General features: G+C 30.0%; 1 pseudogene; it reads left to right on the forward strand.

Annotated features, from left to right (window-relative positions):
• The first annotated feature begins 139 nt into the window (after positions 1-139).
• On the forward strand, positions 140-26,127 carry LOC143242376 (septin-2-like; annotated as a pseudogene).
• The last annotated feature ends 255 nt before the right edge of the window (positions 26,128-26,382 follow it).

Genomic DNA, 26,382 nt, shown 5'->3' on the forward strand with positions numbered 1-26,382 from the left:
TTATTAACATGGTGAACCACAGATGTTTTCATTAATGTCAGTTCTGTATTTTAAATTGTTTAATATTCATCTGATGAAAGTCTATTGTTAATAAGGTGATTTATGAATAGGTGTGTTTGTATATTTGTGACCTTTGGTCAGTAATCCATTACATCTGACAACCTTTACTAGGCTAAAGTCCATTGACTTAGTATGCATGAAGAAACTGGACAGTAAAGTAAACATTATCCCAGTCATTGCCAAGTCTGACACCATATCGAAAACAGAATTACAACGATTCAAGATAAAGGTACAAAAATGTTTCATTGATATACAATAGTTTTAATATGTGATAATGGCTTTAACTTTAGATTTTCTGTGCGTAGTATATCCTAAAGATGTCATGTGTGAAGATACATAAACACTGTCATGAATATTTGTTATCCTAAAGATATTGTGTGTGAAGATACATAAACACTGTCATTAATATTTGATATCCTAAAGATGTTGTGCGTGAAGATACATAAACCCTGTCATTAATATATATCCTAAAGATGTTGTATGTGAAGGAACATAAACACTGACATTAATATATGATATCCTAAAGATGTGTGTGAAGATACATAAACACTGTCATTAATATTTGATATCCTAAAGATGTTGTGTGTCAAGATACATAAACACTGTCATTAATATCTGATATCCTGAAGATATTGTGTGTGAAGATACATAAACCCTATCAATAATATATATCCTAAAGATGTTGTATGTGAAGATACGTAAACACTGTCATTAATATTTGATATCCTAAAGATGTTGTGTGTGAAGATACATAAACACTGTCATAAATATATGATATCCTAAAGATGTTGTGTGTGAAGATACATACACTGTTATTAATATTTGATATCCTAAAGATGTTGTGTGTGAAGATACATAAACACTGACATTAATATTTCATATCCCAAAGATGTTGTGTGTGAAGATACATAAACACTGTCATTAATATATGATATCCTAAAGATGTTGTGTATGAAGATACATAAACACTGACATTAATATATGATATCCTAAAGATGTTGTGTGTGAGATACATACACTGTTATTAATATTTGATATCCTAAAGATGTTGTGTGTGAAGATACATAAACACTGACATTAATATTTTATATCCTAAAGATCTTGTGTGTGAAGATACATAAACACTGTCATTAATATTTGATATCCTAAAGATGTTGTGTGTGAAGATACATAAACACTGTCATTAATATTTGATATCCTAAAGATGTTGTGTGTGAAGATACATAAACCCTATCATTAATATATATCCTAAAGATGTTGTATGTGAAGATACATAAACACTGTCATTAATATTTGATATCCTAAAGATGTTGTGTGTGAAGATACATAAACACTGTCATTAATATATGATATCCTAAAGATGTTGTGTGTGAAGATACATACACTGTTATTAATATTTGATATCCTAAAGATGTTGTGTGTGAATATACATAAACACTGACATTAATATTTCATATCCCAAAGATGTTGTGTGTGAAGATACATAAACACTGACATTAATATTTCATATCCTAAAGATCTTGTGTGTGAAGATACATAAACACTGTCATTAATATATGATATCCTAAAGATGTTGTGTATGAAGATACATAAAAACTGACATTAATATATGATATCCTAAAGATGTTGTGTGTGAAGATACATACACTGTTATTAATATTTGATATCCTAAAGATGTTGTGTGTGAAGATACATAAACATTGACATTAATATTTCATATCCTAAAGATCTTGTGTGTGAAGATACATAAACACTGTCATTAATATTTGATATCCTAAAGATGTTGTGTGTCAAGATACATAGACACTGTCATTAATATCTGATATCCTGAAGATATTGTGTGTGAAGATACATAAACCCTATCATTAATATATGATATCCTAAAGATGTTGTGTGTGAAGATACATACACTGTTATTAATATTTGATATCCTAAAGATGTTGTGTGTGAAGATACATAAACACTGACATTAATATTTCATATCCTAAAGATCTTGTGTGAAGATACATAAACACTGTCATTAATATTTGATATCCTAAAGATGTTGTGTGTGAAGATACATAAACACTGTCATTAATATCTGATATCCTGAAGATATTGTGTGTGAAGATACATAAACACTGTCATTAATATCTGATATCCTGAAGATATTGTGTGTGAAGATACATAAACACTGTCATTAATATCTGATATCCTAAAGATGTTGTGTGTGAAGATACATAAACACTGTCATTAATATATATCCTAAAGATGTTGTATGTGAAGATACATAAACACTGTCATTAATATTTGATATCCTAAAGATGTTGTGTGTGAAGATACATAAACACTGTCATTAATATATGATATCCTAAAGATGTTGTGTGTGAAGATACATACACTGTTATTAATATTTGATATCCTAAAGATGTTGTGTGTGAAGATACATAATCACTGACATTAATATTTCATATCCCAAAGATGTTGTGTGTGAAGATACATAAACACTGACATTAATATTTCATATCCTAAAGATCTTGTGTGTGAAGATACATAAACACTGTCATTAATATTTCATATCCTAAAGATCTTGTGTGTGAAGATACATAAACACTGTCATTAATATATGATATCCTAAAGATGTTGTGTGTAAAGATACATAAACACTGACATTAATATATGATATCCTAAAGATGTTGTGTGTGAAGATACATACACTGTTATTGATATTTGATATCCTAACGATGTTGTGTGTGAAGATACATAAACACTGACATTAATATTTCATATCCTAAAGATCTTGTGTGTGAAGATACATAAACACTGTCATTAATATTTGATATCCTAAAGATGTTGTGTGTGAAGATACATACACTGTTATTAATATTTGATATCCTAAAGATGTTGTGTGTGAAGATACATAAACACTGACATTAATATTTCATATCCCAAAGATGTTGTGTGTGAAGATACATAAACACTGTCATTAATATATGATATCCTAAAGATGTTGTGTGTGAAGATACATAAACACTGACATTAATATATGATATCCTAAAGATGTTGTGTGTGAGATACATACACTGTTATTAATATTTGATATCCTAAAGATGTTGTGTGTGAAGATACATAAACACTGACATTAATATTTTATATCCTAAAGATCTTGTGTGTGAAGATACATAAACACTGTCATTAATATTTGATATCCTAAAGATGTTGTGTGTGAAGATACATAAACCCTATCATTAATATATATCCTAAAGATGTTGTATGTGAAGATACATAAACACTGTCATTAATATTTGATATCCTAAAGATGTTGTGTGTGAAGATACATAAACACTGTCATAAATATATGATATCCTAAAGATGTTGTGTGTGAAGATACATACACTGTTATTAATATTTGATATCCTAAAGATGTTGTGTGTGAATATACATAAACACTGACATTAATATTTCATATCCCAAAGATGTTGTGTGTGAAGATACATAAACACTGACATTAATATTTCATATCCTAAAGATCTTGTGTGTGAAGATACATAAACACTGTCATTAATATATGATATCCTAAAGATGTTGTGTATGAAGATACATAAAAACTGACATTAATATATGATATCCTAAAGATGTTGTGTGTGAAGATACATACACTGTTATTAATATTTGATATCCTAAAGATGTTGTGTGTGAAGATACATAAACATTGACATTAATATTTCATATCCTAAAGATCTTGTGTGTGAAGATACATAAACACTGTCATTAATATTTGATATCCTAAAGATGTTGTGTGTCAAGATACATAGACACTGTCATTAATATCTGATATCCTGAAGATATTGTGTGTGAAGATACATAAACCCTATCATTAATATATGATATCCTAAAGATGTTGTGTGTGAAGATACATACACTGTTATTAATATTTGATATCCTAAAGATGTTGTGTGTGAAGATACATAAACACTGACATTAATATTTCATATCCTAAAGATCTTGTGTGTGAAGATACATAAACACTGTCATTAATATTTGATATCCTAAAGATGTTGTGTGTGAAGATACATAAACACTGTCATTAATATCTGATATCCTGAAGATGTTGTGTGTGAAGATACATAAACACTGTCATTAATATCTGATATCCTGAAGATATTGTGTGTGAAGATACATAAACACTGTCATTAATATCTGATATCCTAAAGATGTTGTGTGTGAAGATACATAAACCCTATCATTAATATATATCCTAAAGATGTTGTATGTGAAGATACATAAACACTGTCATTAATATTTGATATCCTAAAGATGTTGTGTGTGAAGATACATAAACACGGTCATAAATATATGATATCCTAAAGATGTTGTGTGTGAAGATACATACACTGTTATTAATATTTGATATCCTAAAGATGTTGTGTGTGAAGATACATAAACACTGACATTAATATTTCATATCCCAAAGATGTTGTGTGTGAAGATACATAAACACTGACATTAATATTTCATATCCTAAAGATCTTGTGTGTGAAGATACATAAACACTGTCATTAATATTTGATATCCTAAAGATGTTGTGTGCCAAGATACATAAACACTGTCATTAATATCTGATATCCTGAAGATATTGTGTGTGAAGATACATAAACACTGTCATTAATATTTGATATCCTAAAGATGTTGTGTGTGAAGATACATAAACACTGTCATAAATATATGATATCCTAAAGATGTTGTGTGTGAAGATACATACACTGTTATTAATATATGATATCCTAAAGATGTTGTGTGTGAAGATACATAAACACTGACATTAATATTTCATATCCTAAAGATCTTGTGTGTGAAGATACATAGACACTGTCATTAATATCTGATATCCTGAAGATATTGTGTGTGAAGATACATAGACACTGACATTAATATCTGATATCCTAATGATGTTGTGTGTGAAGATACATAAACACTGTCATTAATATTTGATATCCTAAGGATGTTGTGTGTGAAGATACATAAACACTGTCATTAATATATGATATCCTAAAGAGGTTGTGTGTGAAGATACATAGACACTGACATTAATATCTGATATCCTAATGATGTTGTGTGTGAAGATACATAAACACTGTCATTAATATTTGATATCCTAAGGATGTTGTGTGTGAAGATACATAAACACTGTCATTAATATATGATATCCTAAAGAGGTTGTGTGTGAAGATACATAAACACTGTCATTAATATTTGATATCCTAAAGATGTTGTGTGTCAAGATACATAAACACTGTCATTAATATCTGATATCCTGAAGATATTGTGTGTGAAGATACATAAACACTGTCATTAATATCTGATATCCTAAAGATGTTGTGTGTGAAGATACATAAACCCTATCATTAATATATATCCTAAAGATGTTGTATGTGAAGATACATAAACACTGTCATTAATATTTGATATCCTAAAGATGTTGTGTGTGAAGATACATAAACACTGACATTAATATATGATATCCTAAAGATGTTGTGTGTGAGATACATACACTGTTATTAATATTTGATATCCTAAAGATGTTGTGTGTGAAGATACATAAACACTGACATTAATATTTTATATCCTAAAGATCTTGTGTGTGAAGATACATAAACACTGTCATTAATATTTGATATCCTAAAGATGTTGTGTGTGAAGATACATAAACCCTATCATTAATATATATCCTAAAGATGTTGTATGTGAAGATACATAAACACTGTCATTAATATTTGATATCCTAAAGATGTTGTGTGTGAAGATACATAAACACTGTCATAAATATATGATATCCTAAAGATGTTGTGTGTGAAGATACATACACTGTTATTAATATTTGATATCCTAAAGATGTTGTGTGTGAAGATACATAAACACTGACATTAATATTTCATATCCCAAAGATGTTGTGTGTGAAGATACATAAACACTGACATTAATATTTCATATCCTAAAGATCTTGTGTGTGAAGATACATAAACACTGTCATTAATATATGATATCCTAAAGATGTTGTGTATGAAGATACATAAAAACTGACATTAATATATGATATCCTGAAGATATTGTGTGTGAAGATACATAAACACTGTCATTAATATTTCATATCCCAAAGATGTTGTGTGTGAAGATACATAAACACTGACATTAATATTTCATATCCTAAAGATCTTGTGTGTGAAGATACATAAACACTGTCATTAATATATGATATCCTAAAGATGTTGTGTATGAAGATACATAAACACTGACATTAATATTTCATATCCTAAAGATCTTGTGTGTGAAGATACATAAACACTGTCATTAATATTTCATATCCCAAAGATGTTGTGTGTGAAGATACATAAACACTGACATTAATATTTCATATCCTAAAGATCTTGTGTGTGAAGATACATAAACACTGACATTAATATATGATATCCTAAAGATGTTGTGTGTGAAGATACATACACTGTTATTAATATTTGATATCCTAACGATGTTGTGTGTGAAGATACATAAACACTGACATTAATATTTCATATCCTAAAGATCTTGTGTGTGAAGATACATAAACACTGTCATTAATATTTGATATCCTAAAGATGTTGTGTGTCAAGATACATAAACACTGTTATTAATATATGATATCCTAAAGATGTTGTGTGTGAAGATACATAAACACTGACATTAATATCTGATATCCTAAAGATGTTGTGTGTGAAGATACATAAACCCTATCAATAATATATATCCTAAAGATGTTGTATGTGAAGATACGTAAACACTGTCATTAATATTTGATATCCTAAAGATGTTGTGTGTGAAGATACATAAACACTGTCATAAATATATGATATCCTAAAGATGTTGTGTGTGAAGATACATACACTGTTATTAATATTTGATATCCTAAAGATGTTGTGTGTGAAGATACATAAACACTGACATTAATATTTCATATCCCAAAGATGTTGTGTGTGAAGATACATAAACACTGTCATTAATATATGATATCCCAAAGATGTTGTGTGTGAAGATACATAAACACTGTCATTAATATTTTATATCCTAAAGATCTTGTGTGTGAAGATACATAAACACTGTCATTAATATTTGATATCCTAAAGATGTTGTGTGTGAAGATACATAAACCCTATCATTAATATATATCCTAAAGATGTTGTATGTGAAGATACATAAACACTGTCATTAATATTTGATATCCTAAAGATGTTGTGTGTGAAGATACATAAACAGTCATAAATATATGATATCCTAAAGATGTTGTGTGTGAAGATACATACACTGTTATTAATATTTGATATCCTAAAGATGTTGTGTGTGAATATACATAAACACTGACATTAATATTTCATATCCCAAAGATGTTGTGTGTGAAGATACATAAACACTGACATTAATATTTCATATCCTAAAGATCTTGTGTGTGAAGATACATAAACACTGACATTAATATTTCATATCCTAAAGATCTTGTGTGTGAAGATACATAAACACTGACATTAATATTTCATATCCTAAAGATCTTGTGTGTGAAGATACATAAACACTGTCATTAATATATGATATCCTAAAGATGTTGTGTATGAAGATACATAAAACTGACATTAATATATGATATCCTAAAGATGTTGTGTGTGAAGATACATAAACACTGACATTAATATTTCATATCCTAAAGATCTTGTGTGTGAAGATACATAAACACTGTCATTAATATTTGATATCCTAAAGATGTTGTGTGTCAAGATACATAAACACTGTCATTAATATCTGATATCCTGAAGATATTGTGTGTGAAGATACATAAACCCTATCATTAATATATGATATCCTAAAGATGTTGTGTGTGAAGATACATACACTGTTATTAATATTTGATATCCTAAAGATGTTGTGTGTGAAGATACATAAACACTGACATTAATATTTCATATCCTAAAGATCTTGTGTGTGAAGATACATAAACACTGTCATTAATATTTGATATCCTAAAGATGTTGTGTGTGAAGATACATAGACACTGTCATTAATATCTGATATCCTGAAGATGTTGTGTGTGAAGATACATAAACACTGTCATTAATATCTGATATCCTGAAGATATTGTGTGTGAAGATACATAAACACTGTCATTAATATCTGATATCCTAAAGATGTTGTGTGTGAAGATACATAAACCCTATCATTAATATATATCCTAAAGATGTTGTATGTGAAGATACATAAACACTGTCATTAATATTTGATATCCTAAAGATGTTGTGTGAAGATACATAAACACGGTCATAAATATATGATATCCTAAAGATGTTGTGTGTGAAGATACATACACTGTTATTAATATTTGATATCCTAAAGATGTTGTGTGTGAAGTTACATAATCACTGACATTAATATTTCATATCCCAAAGATGTTGTGTGTGAAGATACATAAACACTGACATTAATATTTCATATCCTAAAGATCTTGTGTGTGAAGATACATAAACACTGTCATTAATATTTCATATCCCAAAGATGTTGTGTGTGAAGATACATAAACACTGACATTAATATTTCATATCCTAAAGATCTTGTGTGTGAAGATACATAAACACTGTCATTAATATATGATATCCTAAAGATGTTGTGTATGAAGATACATAAACACTGACATTAATATATGATATCCTAAAGATGTTGTGTGTGAAGATACATACACTGTTATTGATATTTGATATCCTAACGATGTTGTGTGTGAAGATACATAAACACTGACATTAATATTTCATATCCTAAAGATCTTGTGTGTGAAGATACATAAACACTGTCATTAATATTTGATATCCTAAAGATGTTGTGTGTCAAGATACATAAACACTGTCATTAATATCTGATATCCTGAAGATATTTGTGTGTGAAGATACATAAACACTGTCATTAATATTTGATATCCTAAAGATGTTGTGTGTGAAGATACATAAACACTGTCATAAATATATGATATCCTAAAGATGTTGTGTGTGAAGATACATACACTGTTATTAATATTTGATATCCTAAAGATGTTGTGTGTGAATATACATAAACACTGACATTAATATTTCATATCCCAAAGATGTTGTGTGTGAAGATACATAAACACTGACATTAATATTTCATATCCTAAAGATCTTGTGTGTGAAGATACATAAACACTGTCATTAATATATGATATCCTAAAGATGTTGTGTATGAAGATACATAAAACTGACATTAATATATGATATCCTGAAGATATTGTGTGTGAAGATACATAAACACTGTCATTAATATCTGATATCCTGAAGATATTGTGTGTGAAGATACATAAACACTGTCATTAATATCTGATATCCTAAAGATGTTGTGTGAAGATACATAAACCCTATCATTAATATATATCCTAAAGATGTTGTATGTGAAGATACATAAACAGTCATTAATATTTGATATCCTAAAGATGTTGTGTGTGAAGATACATAAACACTGTCATAAATATATGATATCCTAAAGATGTTGTGTGTGAAGATACATACACTGTTATTAATATTTGATATCCTAAAGATGTTGTGTGTGAAGATACATAAACACTGACATTAATATTTCATATCCCAAAGATGTTGTGTGTGAAGATACATAAACACTGTCATTAATATTTCATATCCCAAAGATGTTGTGTGTGAAGATACATAAACACTGACATTAATATTTCATATCCTAAAGATCTTGTGTGTGAAGATACATAAACACTGTCATTAATATATGATATCCTAAAGATGTTGTGTATGAAGATACATAAACACTGACATTAATATTTCATATCCTAAAGATCTTGTGTGTGAAGATACATAAACACTGTCATTAATATTTCATATCCCAAAGATGTTGTGTGTGAAGATACATAAACACTGACATTAATATTTCATATCCTAAAGATCTTGTGTGTGAAGATACATAAACACTGACATTAATATATGATATCCTAAAGATGTTGTGTGTGAAGATACATACACTGTTATTAATATTTGATATCCTAACGATGTTGTGTCTGAAGATACATAAACACTGACATTAATATTTCATATCCTAAAGATCTTGTGTGTGAAGATACATAAACACTGTCATTAATATTTGATATCCTAAAGATGTTGTGTGTCAAGATACATAAACACTGTTATTAATATATGATATCCTAAAGATGTTGTGTGTGAAGATACATAAACACTGACATTAATATCTGATATCCTAAAGATGTTGTGTGTGAAGATACATAAACCCTATCAATAATATATATCCTAAAGATGTTGTATGTGAAGATAATGTAAACACTGTCATTAATATTTGATATCCTAAAGATGTTGTGTGTGAAGATACATAAACACTGTCATAAATATATGATATCCTAAAGATGTTGTGTGTGAAGATACATACACTGTTATTAATATTTGATATCCTAAAGATGTTGTGTGTGAAGATACATAAACACTGACATTAATATTTCATATCCCAAAGATGTTGTGTGTGAAGATACATAAACACTGTCATTAATATATGATATCCTAAAGATGTTGTGTGTGAAGATACATAAACACTGTCATTAATATTTTATATCCTAAAGATCTTGTGTGTGAAGATACATAAACACTGTCATTAATATTTGATATCCTAAAGATGTTGTGTGTGAAGATACATAAACCCTATCATTAATATATATCCTAAAGATGTTGTATGTGAAGATACATAAACACTGTCATTAATATTTGATATCCTAAAGATGTTGTGTGTGAAGATACATAAACAGTCATAAATATATGATATCCTAAAGATGTTGTGTGTGAAGATACATACACTGTTATTAATATTTGATATCCTAAAGATGTTGTGTGTGAATATACATAAACACTGACATTAATATTTCATATCCCAAAGATGTTGTGTGTGAAGATACATAAACACTGACATTAATATTTCATATCCTAAAGATCTTGTGTGTGAAGATACATAAACACTGACATTAATATTTCATATCCTAAAGATCTTGTGTGTGAAGATACATAAACACTGACATTAATATTTCATATCCTAAAGATCTTGTGTGTGAAGATACATAAACACTGTCATTAATATATGATATCCTAAAGATGTTGTGTATGAAGATACATAAAACTGACATTAATATATGATATCCTAAAGATGTTGTGTGTGAAGATACATAAACACTGACATTAATATTTCATATCCTAAAGATCTTGTGTGTGAAGATACATAAACACTGTCATTAATATTTGATATCCTAAAGATGTTGTGTGTCAAGATACATAGACACTGTCATTAATATCTGATATCCTGAAGATATTGTGTGTGAAGATACATAAACCCTATCATTAATATATGATATCCTAAAGATGTTGTGTGTGAAGATACATACACTGTTATTAATATTTGATATCCTAAAGATGTTGTGTGTGAAGATACATAAACACTGACATTAATATTTCATATCCTAAAGATCTTGTGTGTGAAGATACATAAACACTGTCATTAATATTTGATATCCTAAAGATGTTGTGTGAAGATACATAAACACTGTCATTAATATCTGATATCCTGAAGATATTGTGTGTGAAGATACATAAACACTGTCATTAATATCTGATATCCTGAAGATATTGTGTGTGAAGATACATAAACACTGTCATTAATATCTGATATCCTAAAGATGTTGTGTGTGAAGATACATAAACCCTATCATTAATATATATCCTAAAGATGTTGTATGTGAAGATACATAAACACTGTCATTAATATTTGATATCCTAAAGATGTTGTGTGTGAAGATACATAAACACGGTCATAAATATATGATATCCTAAAGATGTTGTGTGTGAAGATACATACACTGTTATTAATATTTGATATCCTAAAGATGTTGTGTGTGAAGTTACATAATCACTGACATTAATATTTCATATCCCAAAGATGTTGTGTGTGAAGATACATAAACACTGACATTAATATTTCATATCCTAAAGATCTTGTGTGTGAAGATACATAAACACTGTCATTAATATTTCATATCCCAAAGATGTTGTGTGTGAAGATACATAAACACTGACATTAATATTTCATATCCTAAAGATCTTGTGTGTGAAGATACATAAACACTGTCATTAATATATGATATCCTAAAGATGTTGTGTATGAAGATACATAAACACTGACATTAATATATGATATCCTAAAGATGTTGTGTGTGAAGATACATACACTGTTATTGATATTTGATATCCTAACGATGTTGTGTGTGAAGATACATAAACACTGACATTAATATTTCATATCCTAAAGATCTTGTGTGTGAAGATACATAAACACTGTCATTAATATTTGATATCCTAAAGATGTTGTGTGTCAAGATACATAAACACTGTCATTAATATCTGATATCCTGAAGATATTGTGTGTGAAGATACATAAACACTGTCATTAATATTTGATATCCTAAAGATGTTGTGTGTGAAGATACATAAACACTGTCATAAATATATGATATCCTAAAGATGTTGTGTGTGAAGATACATACACTGTTATTAATATTTGATATCCTAAAGATGTTGTGTGTGAATATACATAAACACTGACATTAATATTTCATATCCCAAAGATGTTGTGTGTGAAGATACATAAACACTGACATTAATATTTCATATCCTAAAGATCTTGTGTGTGAAGATACATAAACACTGTCATTAATATATGATATCCTAAAGATGTTGTGTATGAAGATACATAAAAACTGACATTAATATATGATATCCTGAAGATATTGTGTGTGAAGATACATAAACACTGTCATTAATATCTGATATCCTGAAGATATTGTGTGTGAAGATACATAAACACTGTCATTAATATCTGATATCCTAAAGATGTTGTGTGTGAAGATACATAAACCCTATCATTAATATATATCCTAAAGATGTTGTATGTGAAGATACATAAACAGTCATTAATATTTGATATCCTAAAGATGTTGTGTGTGAAGATACATAAACACTGTCATAAATATATGATATCCTAAAGATGTTGTGTGTGAAGATACATACACTGTTATTAATATTTGATATCCTAAAGATGTTGTGTGTGAAGATACATAAACACTGACATTAATATTTCATATCCCAAAGATGTTGTGTGTGAAGATACATAAACACTGTCATTAATATTTCATATCCCAAAGATGTTGTGTGTGAAGATACATAAACACTGACATTAATATTTCATATCCTAAAGATCTTGTGTGTGAAGATACATAAACACTGTCATTAATATATGATATCCTAAAGATGTTGTGTATGAAGATACATAAACACTGACATTAATATTTCATATCCTAAAGATCTTGTGTGTGAAGATACATAAACACTGTCATTAATATTTCATATCCCAAAGATGTTGTGTGTGAAGATACATAAACACTGACATTAATATTTCATATCCTAAAGATCTTGTGTGTGAAGATACATAAACACTGACATTAATATATGATATCCTAAAGATGTTGTGTGTGAAGATACATACACTGTTATTAATATTTGATATCCTAACGATGTTGTGTCTGAAGATACATAAACACTGACATTAATATTTCATATCCTAAAGATCTTGTGTGTGAAGATACATAAACACTGTCATTAATATTTGATATCCTAAAGATGTTGTGTGTCAAGATACATAAACACTGTTATTAATATATGATATCCTAAAGATGTTGTGTGTGAAGATACATAAACACTGACATTAATATCTGATATCCTAAAGATGTTGTGTGTGAAGATACATAAACCCTATCAATAATATATATCCTAAAGATGTTGTATGTGAAGATACATAAACACTGTCATTAATATTTGATATCCTAAAGATGTTGTGTGTGAAGATACATAAACACTGTCATAAATATATGATATCCTAAAGATGTTGTGTGTGAAGATACATACACTGTTATTAATATTTGATATCCTAAAGATGTTGTGTGTGAAGATACATAAACACTGACATTAATATTTCATATCCCAAAGATGTTGTGTGTGAAGATACATAAACACTGTCATTAATATATGATATCCTAAAGATGTTGTGTGTGAAGATACATAAACACTGTCATTAATATTTTATATCCTAAAGATCTTGTGTGTGAAGATACATAAACACTGTCATTAATATTTGATATCCTAAAGATGTTGTGTGTGAAGATACATAAACCCTATCATTAATATATATCCTAAAGATGTTGTATGTGAAGATACATAAACACTGTCATTAATATTTGATATCCTAAAGATGTTGTGTGTGAAGATACATAAACAGTCATAAATATATGATATCCTAAAGATGTTGTGTGTGAAGATACATACACTGTTATTAATATTTGATATCCTAAAGATGTTGTGTGTGAATATACATAAACACTGACATTAATATTTCATATCCCAAAGATGTTGTGTGTGAAGATACATAAACACTGACATTAATATTTCATATCCTAAAGATCTTGTGTGTGAAGATACATAAACACTGACATTAATATTTCATATCCTAAAGATCTGTGTGTGTGAAGATACATAAACACTGACATTAATATTTCATATCCTAAAGATCTTGTGTGTGAAGATACATAAACACTGTCATTAATATATGATATCCTAAAGATGTTGTGTATGAAGATACATAAAACTGACATTAATATATGATATCCTAAAGATGTTGTGTGTGAAGATACATAAACACTGACATTAATATTTCATATCCTAAAGATCTTGTGTGTGAAGATACATAAACACTGTCATTAATATTTGATATCCTAAAGATGTTGTGTGTCAAGATACATAGACACTGTCATTAATATCTGATATCCTGAAGATATTGTGTGTGAAGATACATAAACCCTATCATTAATATATGATATCCTAAAGATGTTGTGTGTGAAGATACATACACTGTTATTAATATTTGATATCCTAAAGATGTTGTGTGTGAAGATACATAAACACTGACATTAATATTTCATATCCTAAAGATCTGTGTGTGAAGATACATAAACACTGTCATTAATATTTGATATCCTAAAGATGTTGTGTGTGAAGATACATAAACACTGTCATTAATATCTGATATCCTGAAGATATTGTGTGTGAAGATACATAAACACTGTCATTAATATCTGATATCCTGAAGATATTGTGTGTGAAGATACATAAACACTGTCATTAATATCTGATATCCTAAAGATGTTGTGTGTGAAGATACATAAACCCTATCATTAATATATATCCTAAAGATGTTGTATGTGAAGATACATAAACACTGTCATTAATATTTGATATCCTAAAGATGTTGTGTGTGAAGATACATAAACACGGTCATAAATATATGATATCCTAAAGATGTTGTGTGTGAAGATACATACACTGTTATTAATATTTGATATCCTAAAGATGTTGTGTGTGAAGTTGCATAATCACTGACATTAATATTTCATATCCCAAAAGATGTTGTGTGTGAAGATACATAAACACTGACATTAATATTTCATATCCTAAAGATCTTGTGTGTGAAGATACATAAACACTGTCATTAATATTTCATATCCCAAAGATGTTGTGTGTGAAGATACATAAACACTGACATTAATATTTCATATCCTAAAGATCTTGTGTGTGAAGATACATAAACACTGTCATTAATATATGATATCCTAAAGATGTTGTGTATGAAGATACATAAACACTGACATTAATATATGATATCCTAAAGATGTTGTGTGTGAAGATACATACACTGTTATTGATATTTGATATCCTAACGATGTTGTGTGTGAAGATACATAAACACTGACATTAATATTTCATATCCTAAAGATCTTGTGTGTGAAGATACATAAACACTGTCATTAATATTTGATATCCTAAAGATGTTGTGTGTCAAGATACATAAACACTGTCATTAATATCTGATATCCTGAAGATATTGTGTGTGAAGATACATAAACACTGTCATTAATATTTGATATCCTAAAGATGTTGTGTGTGAAGATACATAAACACTGTCATTAATATATGATATCCTAAAGATGTGTGTGTGAAGATACATACACTGTTATTAATATTTGATATCCCAAAGATGTTGTGTGAAGATACATAAACACTGACATTAATATTTCATATCCCAAAGACGTGTGTGAAGATACATAAACACTGACATTAATATTTCATATCCTAAAGATCTTGTGTGTGAAGATACATAAACACTGTCATTAATATTTCATATCCCAAAGATGTTGTGTGTGAAGATACATAAACACTGACATTAATATATGATATCCTAAAGATGTTTTGTGTGAAGATACATACACTGTTATTAATATATGATATCCTAAAGATGTTGTGTGTGAAGATACATAAACACTGACATTAATATTTCATATCCTAAAGATCTTGTGTGTGAAGATACATAGACACTGTCATTAATATCTGATATCCTGAAGATATTGTGTGTGAAGATACATAGACACTGACATTAATATCTGATATCCTAATGATGTTGTGTGTGAAGATACATAAACACTGTCATTAATATTTGATATCCTAAGGATGTTGTGTGTGAAGATACATAAACACTGTCATTAATATATGATATCCTAAAGAGGTTGTGTGTGAAGATACATAGACACTGACATTAATATCTGATATCCTAATGATGTTGTGTGTGAAGATACATAAACACTGTCATTAATATTTGATATCCTAAGGATGTTGTGTGTGAAGATACATAAACACTGTCATTAATATATGATATCCTAAAGAGGTTGTGTGTGAAGATACATAAACACTGACATTAAAATATGATATCCTAAAGAGGTTGTGTGTGAAGATACATAAACACTGTCATTTATATTTGATATCCTAAAGATGTTGTGTGTCAAGATACATAAACACTGTCATTAATATCTGATATCCTGAAGATATTGTGTGTGAAGATACATAAACACTGTCATTAATATCTGATATCCTAAAGATGTTGTGTGTGAAGATACATAAACCCTATCATTAATATATATCCTAAAGATGTTGTATGTGAAGATACATAAACACTGTCATTAATATTTGATATCCTAAAGATGTTGTGTGTGAAGATACATAAACACTGTCATAAATATATGATATCCTAAAGATGTTGTGTGTGAAGATACGTACACTGTTATTAATATTTGATATCCTAAAGATGTTGTGTGTGAAGATACATAAACACTGACATTAATATTTCATATCCCAAAGATGTTGTGTGTGAAGATACATAAACACTGTCATTAATATATGATATCCTAAAGATGTTGTGTATGAAGATACATAAACACTGACATTAATATATGATATCCTAAAGATGTTGTGTGTGAGATACATACACTGTTATTAATATTTGATATCCTAAAGATGTTGTGTGTGAAGATACATAAACACTGACATTAATATTTTATATCCAAAGATCTTGTGTGTGAAGATACATAAACACTGTCATTAATATTTGATATCCTAAAGATGTTGTGTGTGAATATACATAAACACTGACATTAATATTTCATATCCCAAAGATGTTGTGTGTGAAGATACATAAACACTGACATTAATATTTCATATCCTAAAAGATCTTGTGTGTGAAGATACATAAACACTGTCATTAATATATGATATCCTAAAGATGTTGTGTATGAAGATACATAAAACTGACATTAATATATGATATCCTGAAGATATTGTGTGTGAAGATACATAAACACTGTCATTAATATCTGATATCCTGAAGATATTGTGTGTGAAGATACATAAACACTGTCATTAATATCTGATATCCTAAAGATGTTGTGTGTGAAGATACATAAACCCTATCATTAATATATATCCTAAAGATGTTGTATGTGAAGATACATAAACAGTCATTAATATTTGATATCCTAAAGATGTTGTGTGTGAAGATACATAAACACTGTCATAAATATATGATATCCTAAAGATGTTGTGTGTGAAGATACATACACTGTTATTAATATTTGATATTTTAAAGATGTGTGTGTGTGAAGATACATAAACACTGACATTAATATTTCATATCCCAAAGATGTTGTGTGTGAAGATACATAAACACTGTCATTAATATTTCATATCCCAAAGATGTTGTGTGTGAAGATACATAAACACTGACATTAATATTTCATATCCTAAAAGATCTTGTGTGTGAAGATACATAAACACTGTCATTAATATATGATATCCTAAAGATGTTGTGTGTGAAGATACATAAACACTGACATTAATATTTCATATCCTAAAGATCTTGTGTGTGAAGATACATAAACACTGTCATTAATATTTCATATCCCAAAGATGTTGTGTGTGAAGATACATAAACACTGACATTAATATTTCATATCCTAAAGATCTTGTGTGTGAAGATACATAAACACTGACATTAATATATGATATCCTAAAGATGTGTGTGTGTGAAGATACATACACTGTTATTAATATTTGATATCCTAACGATGTTGTGTCTGAAGATACATAAACACTGACATTAATATTTCATATCCTAAAGATCTTGTGTGTGAAGATACATAAACACTGTCATTAATATTTGATATCCTAAAGATGTTGTGTGTCAAGATACATAAACACTGTTATTAATATATGATATCCTAAAGATGTTGTGTGTGAAGATACATAAACACTGACATTAATATTTCATATCCTAAAGATCTTGTGTGTGAAGATACATAAACACTGTCATTAATATTTCATATCCAAAGATGTTGTGTGTGAAGATACATAAACACTGACATTAATATTTCATATCCTAAAGATCTTGTGTGTGAAGATACATAAACACTGTCATTAATATATGATATCCTAAAGATGTTGTGTATGAAGATACATAAACACTGACATTAATATATGATATCCTAAAGATGTTGTGTGTGAAGATACATACACTGTTATTAATATTTGATATCCTAACGATGTTGTGTGTGAAGATACATAAACACTGACATTAATATTTCATATCCTAAAGATTTTGTGTGTGAAGATACATAAACACTGTCATTAATATTTGATATCCTAAAGATGTTGTGTGTCAAGATACATAAACACTGTCATTAATATCTGATATCCTGAAGATATTGTGTGTGAAGATACATAAACACTGTCATTAATATTTGATATCCTAAAGATGTTGTGTGTGAAGATACATAAACACTGTCATAAATATATGATATCCTAAAGATGTTGTGTGTGAAGATACATACACTGTTATTAATATTTGATATCCCAAATATGTTTGTGTGTGAAGATACATAAACACTGACATTAATATTTCATATCCCAAAGATGTTGTGTGTGAAGATACATAAACACTGACATTAATATTTCATATCCTAAAGATCTTGTGTGTGAAGATACATAAACACTGTCACAATATTTCATATCCCAAAGATGTTGTGTGTGAAGATACATAAACACTGACATTAATATATGATATCCTAAAGATGTTGTGTGTGAAGATACATAAACACTGACATTAATATTTCATATCCTAAAGATCTTGTGTGTGTGAAGATACATAGACACTGTCATTAATATCTGATATCCAGAAGATATTGTGTGTGAAGATACATAGACACTGACATTAATATCTGATATCCTAATGATGTTGTGTGTGAAGATACATAAACACTGTCATTAATATTTGATATCCTAAGGATGTTGTGTGTGAAGATACATAAACACTGTCATTAATATATGATATCCTAAAGAGGTTGTGTGTGAAGATACATAGACACTGACATTAATATCTGATATCCTAATGATGTTGTGTGTGAAGATACATAAACACTGTCATTAATATTTGATATCCTAAGGATGTTGTGTGTGAAGATACATAAACACTGTCATTAATATATGATATCCTAAAGAGGTTGTGTGTGAAGATACATAAACACTGACATTAAAATATGATATCCTAAAGAGGTTGTGTGTGAAGATACATAAACACTGTCATTAATATTTGATGCTCATACTAGTTTGATATTCAGAATATCTCCCCCACTACTAGTACAGCAGTAAGTATACAAATATACAATGCTAAAATCAGGGATTGGATACACATTTCCTAAGTGGGCTCAGCAACAGCCCGATGTGGCTTTTGCTATAAAAAAAACATAAACACAATATTCAAAATGAGAAATCACAGTGCTTATAATTGTACAGTGTCCTTTATAAGAAATCTGTATTACAGAACATTTATCAGCATGTAATATCTCCTTTATAATAAACCTGTATTACAAAATGTTTATCAGCATATAATGTCCTTTATAATAAACCTGTATTACAGAATGCTTATCAGCATGTAATGTCCCATATACTAAACCTGTATTACAGAATGTTTATCAGCATGTAGTGTCCTATATACTAAACCTGTATTACAGAATGTTTATCTGCATGTAATGTCCTGTATACTAAACCTGTATTACAGAATGTATATCAGCATGTAATGTCCCCATATACTAAACCTGTATTACAGAATGTATATCAGCATGTAATGTCCTATATACTAAACTTGTATTACAGAATGTTTATCGCATGTAATGTCCTATATAATAAACCTGTATTACAGAATGTTTATCAGCATGTAATGTCCTATATACTAAACCTGTATTACAGAATGTTTATCAGCAGTAATGTCCTTTATAATAAACCTGTATTACAGAATGCTTATCAGCATGTAATGTCTTATATACTAAACCTGTATTACAGAATGTTTATCAGCATGTCCTGTATACTAAACCTGTATTAAGGCAGAATGTTTTTTGGCATGTGATGTCCATGTAATAAACCTGTATTACAGAATGTTTATCAGCATGTAATGTCCTACATACTAAACCTGTATTACAGAATATTTATCAGCCGTAATGTCCTATATACTAAACCTGTATTACAGAATGTTTATCAGCATGTAATGTCCTATATACTAAACCTGTATTACAGAATGTTTATCAGCATGTAATGTCCTATATACTAAACCTGTATTACAGAATGTTTATCAGCATGTAATGTCCTATATTCTAAACCTGTATTGTAGATTGCTTATCAGATTGTAATGTCCTTTATAATAAACCTGTATTACAGAATGTTTATCAGCATGTAATGTCCTTTATAATAAACCTGTATTACAGACAGTTTATCAGCATATAAATTTTTATATACATGTGTAATTAATTTATTATAAGCTCTTTGATAATTAGAATGTCAACATTCATATATAACTGTGATGTTTTAAAAGTGGTTAGCATCTCTCATCCAAGCAAGTCCATACACTACCCTATAGCAAGTAATCTTGACTGTGTAGGTGGTAGCTCACCTTTATGCCTAGATCTGTTGTAATACAAATGTTTTCCTGATATTTTCTCCAACTAAGCCTGTTTAATGTATTATTTCCTATCTAATGAATGTAGATCACGCAGTGAACTTGTGAGTAATGGAGTACAAATATACCAGTTTCAAACAGATGATGAAACAGTAGCAGAGACTAATTCATCCATGAATGTGAGTATTGGATCTTTACTTTCCCACATCACTCTCTACTATTACTAAAATTTATACAGAAGTAACAAAAGTTATTCTAATGTTATTCTACATGAAGTATACAATTGTCACCTGCATCAGAGAGTTATATTCTATCCAAGCAGCTTGGAAGCTGCTTCCAACAGCAGCCTTATTTCATTACATGAATTTCTTAGGGTACATCACTACCATGTGTAGCAAATAAGACAGAAAATGTTCTTATGAGAGAGTTTGACATCCAGTTTTATTGTTTTTTCAGAATCACATACCTTTGCTGTTGTGTGAAGTACAGAATTCTGGCTACAAAGTTAAACAAGAAGAAGATTATAAGACAGACAGTATCCCTGGGGACAGTTCAAGGTAAGAATTGAGTTATTCTCTTGTCAGCCTTAGGCTGTGTATTCAGTCATGAATTTATTTGGTAAATAGAGGTTCTACTGTCAGGCTTAGGCTGTGTATTCAGTCATGATTTTATTTGATAACTAGTGGTTCTACTGTCAGGCTTAGGCTGTGTATTCAGTCATGATTTTATTTAATAACTAGAGGTTCTACTGTCAGGCTTAGGCTGTGTAGTCAGTCATGATTTTATTTGATAACTAGTGGTTCTACTGTCAAGCTTCGGCTGTGTATTCAGTCATGATTTTATTTGGTAACTAGAGGTTCTACTGTCAGGCTTAGGCTGCAGTTTGAGTCATGATTTTATTTGATACCCAGTGGTTCTACTGTCAGGTTAAGACTGTATTCAGTTTAGATTTGCATTAGTAACTAGATGGTTCTACTGTCAAGCTTAGTCTGTGTAGTCAGTCATGATTTTATTTGATAACTAGTGGTTCTATTGTCATTGTCAGGTTTAGACTGTGTAGTCAGTCATGATTTTATTTGATAACCAGTGGTTCTACTGTCAGGCTTAGGCTATGTATTCAGTCATGATTTTATTTAATAACTGGAGGTTCTACTGTCAGGCTTAGGCTCCGTAGTCAGTCATGATTTTATTTGATAACTAGTGGTTCTACTGTCAAGCTTAGGCTGTGTATTCAGTCATGATTTTATCTGGTAACTAGAGGTTCTACTGTCAGGCTTAGGCTGTGTATTCAGTCATGATTTTATTTGATAACTAGTGGTTCTACTGTCAGGTTTAGACTGTATTCAGTGTTGATTTTATTTAATAACCAGTGGTTCTACTGTCGCTTAGGCTGTGTAGTCAGTCATGATTTTATTTAATAACTAGTGGTTCTACTGTTAGGCTTGGGCTGTGTATTCAGTCATGATTTTATTTGATAACTAGTGGTTCTATTGTCATACTTAAAATGTATACTCAGTCATGATTTTATTTGTTTTACACTGTCTTTTCAGTGGAAAATGAGAACCACTGTGACTTTGTGAAACTGCGAGAGATGCTTATTCAGATCAACATGGAAGATATGCGAGAACAAACACATACTCACCACTACTAACAGTATGAAGAATGAGATTAGAACAGATGGTTTTCTCGGATATCGGTGCCGACATAAGCCAGTAAGCTCCAAGAAACTTATGAGCAGAAGCTACAAGAACACTTGCAGGTATAACTTCATCTATAGCTTCGAGATTTATTAATTAACTGTTGTGTTAGTGAAAATGTTAGAAAACTTGAACATGTATTAAGTGTTTAAATTATTGAATATAATCCAGTGGTACTTTAGGCTGGTTTTAATTTTTAGTTTATGTAAATCATTAGCTTTCTATGAAATATAAAGTAAAACTTTAATAGTTAAAGATCTTAATTTACTGGTGATGGTGAGTTCTTTAGAAAACTAATTCAAGAACTTTTTAACAAATTTTGTTGAAAGCTAATATAGAACATTTTAATGAGTTTTGTAAAATTATTATTTAGCAAATTGTTAATATGAACTTGGTCTGACTGTCTTTCTGTTGTTTAACTCAGGCTCCAGCTGAAAAGAAGAGGAGATGATGAGCAGTCGTCGTTTGCTGCGAGAAAATGGAGGAAGAAGGAGAACTGAAGGAAGCAGAGAAAGACGTGACGCTCTGATCCACTAGTTTATTAACTGGTGGAGACGCTCTGTTTATATACACAGTCTGTTTATATACATAGTCTGTTTATATACATAGTCTGTTTTATATACACAGTCTGTTTATATACATAGTCTGTTTATATACATAGTCTGTATACATAGTCAGTTTGTATACACAGTCTGTTTATATACAGTCTGTTTTGTGATGTAGGGGTAACCTTGACCAAGTGGTAGAACTATTTTAGATTGTAGGGGTACTCTTGACCAAGTGGTAGAACTATTTTAGATTGTAGGGGCAACCTTGACCAAGTGGTAGAACTATGTTAGATTGTAGGGTAACCTTGACCAAGTTGTAGAACTATTTTAGATTGTAGGTAACCTTTGACCAAGTGGGTAGAACTATGTTAAATTGTAGGTACCCTTCACCAAGAACTATGTTAGATTGTAGGGGTACCCTTGACCCGGCAAGCTAGAACTATGTTAGATTGTAGGGTACCCTTGACCAAGTGGTGGAACTATGTTAGATTGTAGGGGTACCCTTGACCAAGTGGTAGAACTATTTTAGATTGTAGGGGTAACCTGACCATGGTGGTAGAACTATGTTAGATTGTAGGGGTACCCTTGACCAAGTGGTAGAACTATTTTAGATTGTAGGTACCCTTGACCAAGTGGTAGAACTATGTTAGATTGTAGGTAAGTAACCTTGACCAAGTGGTAGAACTATGTTAGATTGTAGGGTAACCTTGACCGGTGGTAGAACTATTTTAGATTGTAGGGGTACTCTTGACCAAGTGGTAGAACTATTTTAGATTGTGGGGTACCCCTTGACCAAGTGGTAGAACTATGTTAGATTGTAGGAAGTACCCTTGACCAAGTGGTAGAACTATTTTAGATGGTAGGGTACCCTGACCAAGTGGTAGAACTATGTTAGATTGTAGGTACCCTGACCAAGTGGTAGAACCATGTTAGATTGTAGGGGTAACCCTTTACCAAGTAGAACTATGTTAGATTGTAGGGTAACCTTGACCAAAGGGTAGAACTATGTTAGATTGTAGGGGTAACCTTGACCAAGTAGTAGAACTATTTTAGATTGTAGGGGTACCTCTGCACCAAGTGGTAGAACTATTTTAGATTGTAGGTACCCTTGACCAAGTGTGGTAGAACTATGTTAGATTGTAGGGGTACCCTTGACCAAGTGGTAGAACCATGTTAGATTATAGGATTACCCTTGACCAAGTGGTAGAACTATTTTAGATTGTAGGGTACCCTTGATATAAGTAGTAGTAACTATTTGAGATATTGTAAAGACCCCTGATATAGTGATAGAATTGAGATGGCAGAAGAGAAGCAGGCATTGTTTATCTTTTAAACTACTAGCCTCCTGACCCAGATTGGGTCATATAAAGCTTCAATCTGTGTGTGGTACGTTGGAAATTTGTCCATATGATTTCGATAGTTTCAGTTATATTGAACTAATTCTCTATATTTGTAGCTACATTCAAAGTTTGACAGCTTGAAGAAGCAACATGCTGAAGAAAAGAAGAAACTAGAGGAAGAAAAGAAGAGATTAGAAGATGAAATGAACTCCTTCAAAAAAGGAAGCTGGCCATCATGCAGTCTTAGACCCAGCCACAATCACACACTCTTACTCTAGGGAAAAGTACTCAGACAGATTCTATAACAATCGTTGAAGACAGCCCTTGCCAACTAACCCATTGCCAAAAAAAAGAAATGGAAGTTGTAGCTTCGAGCCACAATTTTTCATTTCATTGTTTGTGTTTTATTAATAATTTTCTCCTTGAAAAGTCTTAACACATTTCGAATGTTTTGGAACCTCACCTGTCATGATTACTATTTGTTATATAGAACCATTTCTTTTGGTTATATAATCCCAAAAAAAGTAGGTTTTGAATTTGATTTCCACTGCTTATTTTAAGAAAATAAGAAACTAGTCATTACAGACTAGATGTTTATCCCCAAGTATGTCCTTTACATAAACTTGTTACAGTTATGTAATTGTGTTTAACACTGTCAGTTTTGAATAGCTTCCAGATATAGTTGTTTCTGTGTTAAGCCTAATAATTAATCAATTGTAAGAATTCAAAGGATAGTGCTATTTGTCAAAGTGGAAGGACCTCCTCCTTGTTAGCCATGCATTTGATTTATATACTTGTATTGCCTTTTGTGGCCTATATTTGTAGGGACATTTATTGTTGTTTTCCATAAATAAGCAGCTTGAATGTGAAATCATTCTTTTGTTTGTCTCTCATTGTAGTCAATAATAACTGTTAATTATTGTTCACATTTTTGTACAGTTTGCATGGAAATATCCAGAAATTGGCATCTGAATTGTTTGACAGTAAAACTACAGAACATGTGTTAGAATGCCAAAATTCATATGAATAAACTCATATTCCGAGTCTCAAACTGGATTTAAAAATCATCCAGGCAGTATTGAAAGTTTTAAAAAACATAGCTAAAGGCAACAGGTGTTACTTAAATTGGTTTTATATTTTGTATAACTACACACAAAAATCTGCTACCTATATGGTAGGTTGTAGGCTGAAGAACCCATTTACCCTACATTTTTATTGTAAATCCTA

The sequence above is a fragment of the Tachypleus tridentatus genome, unplaced genomic scaffold (assembly GCF_004210375.1).
Source record: "Tachypleus tridentatus isolate NWPU-2018 unplaced genomic scaffold, ASM421037v1 Hic_cluster_2, whole genome shotgun sequence".
NCBI classification, from domain to species: Eukaryota; Metazoa; Arthropoda; class Merostomata; order Xiphosura; family Limulidae; genus Tachypleus; species Tachypleus tridentatus.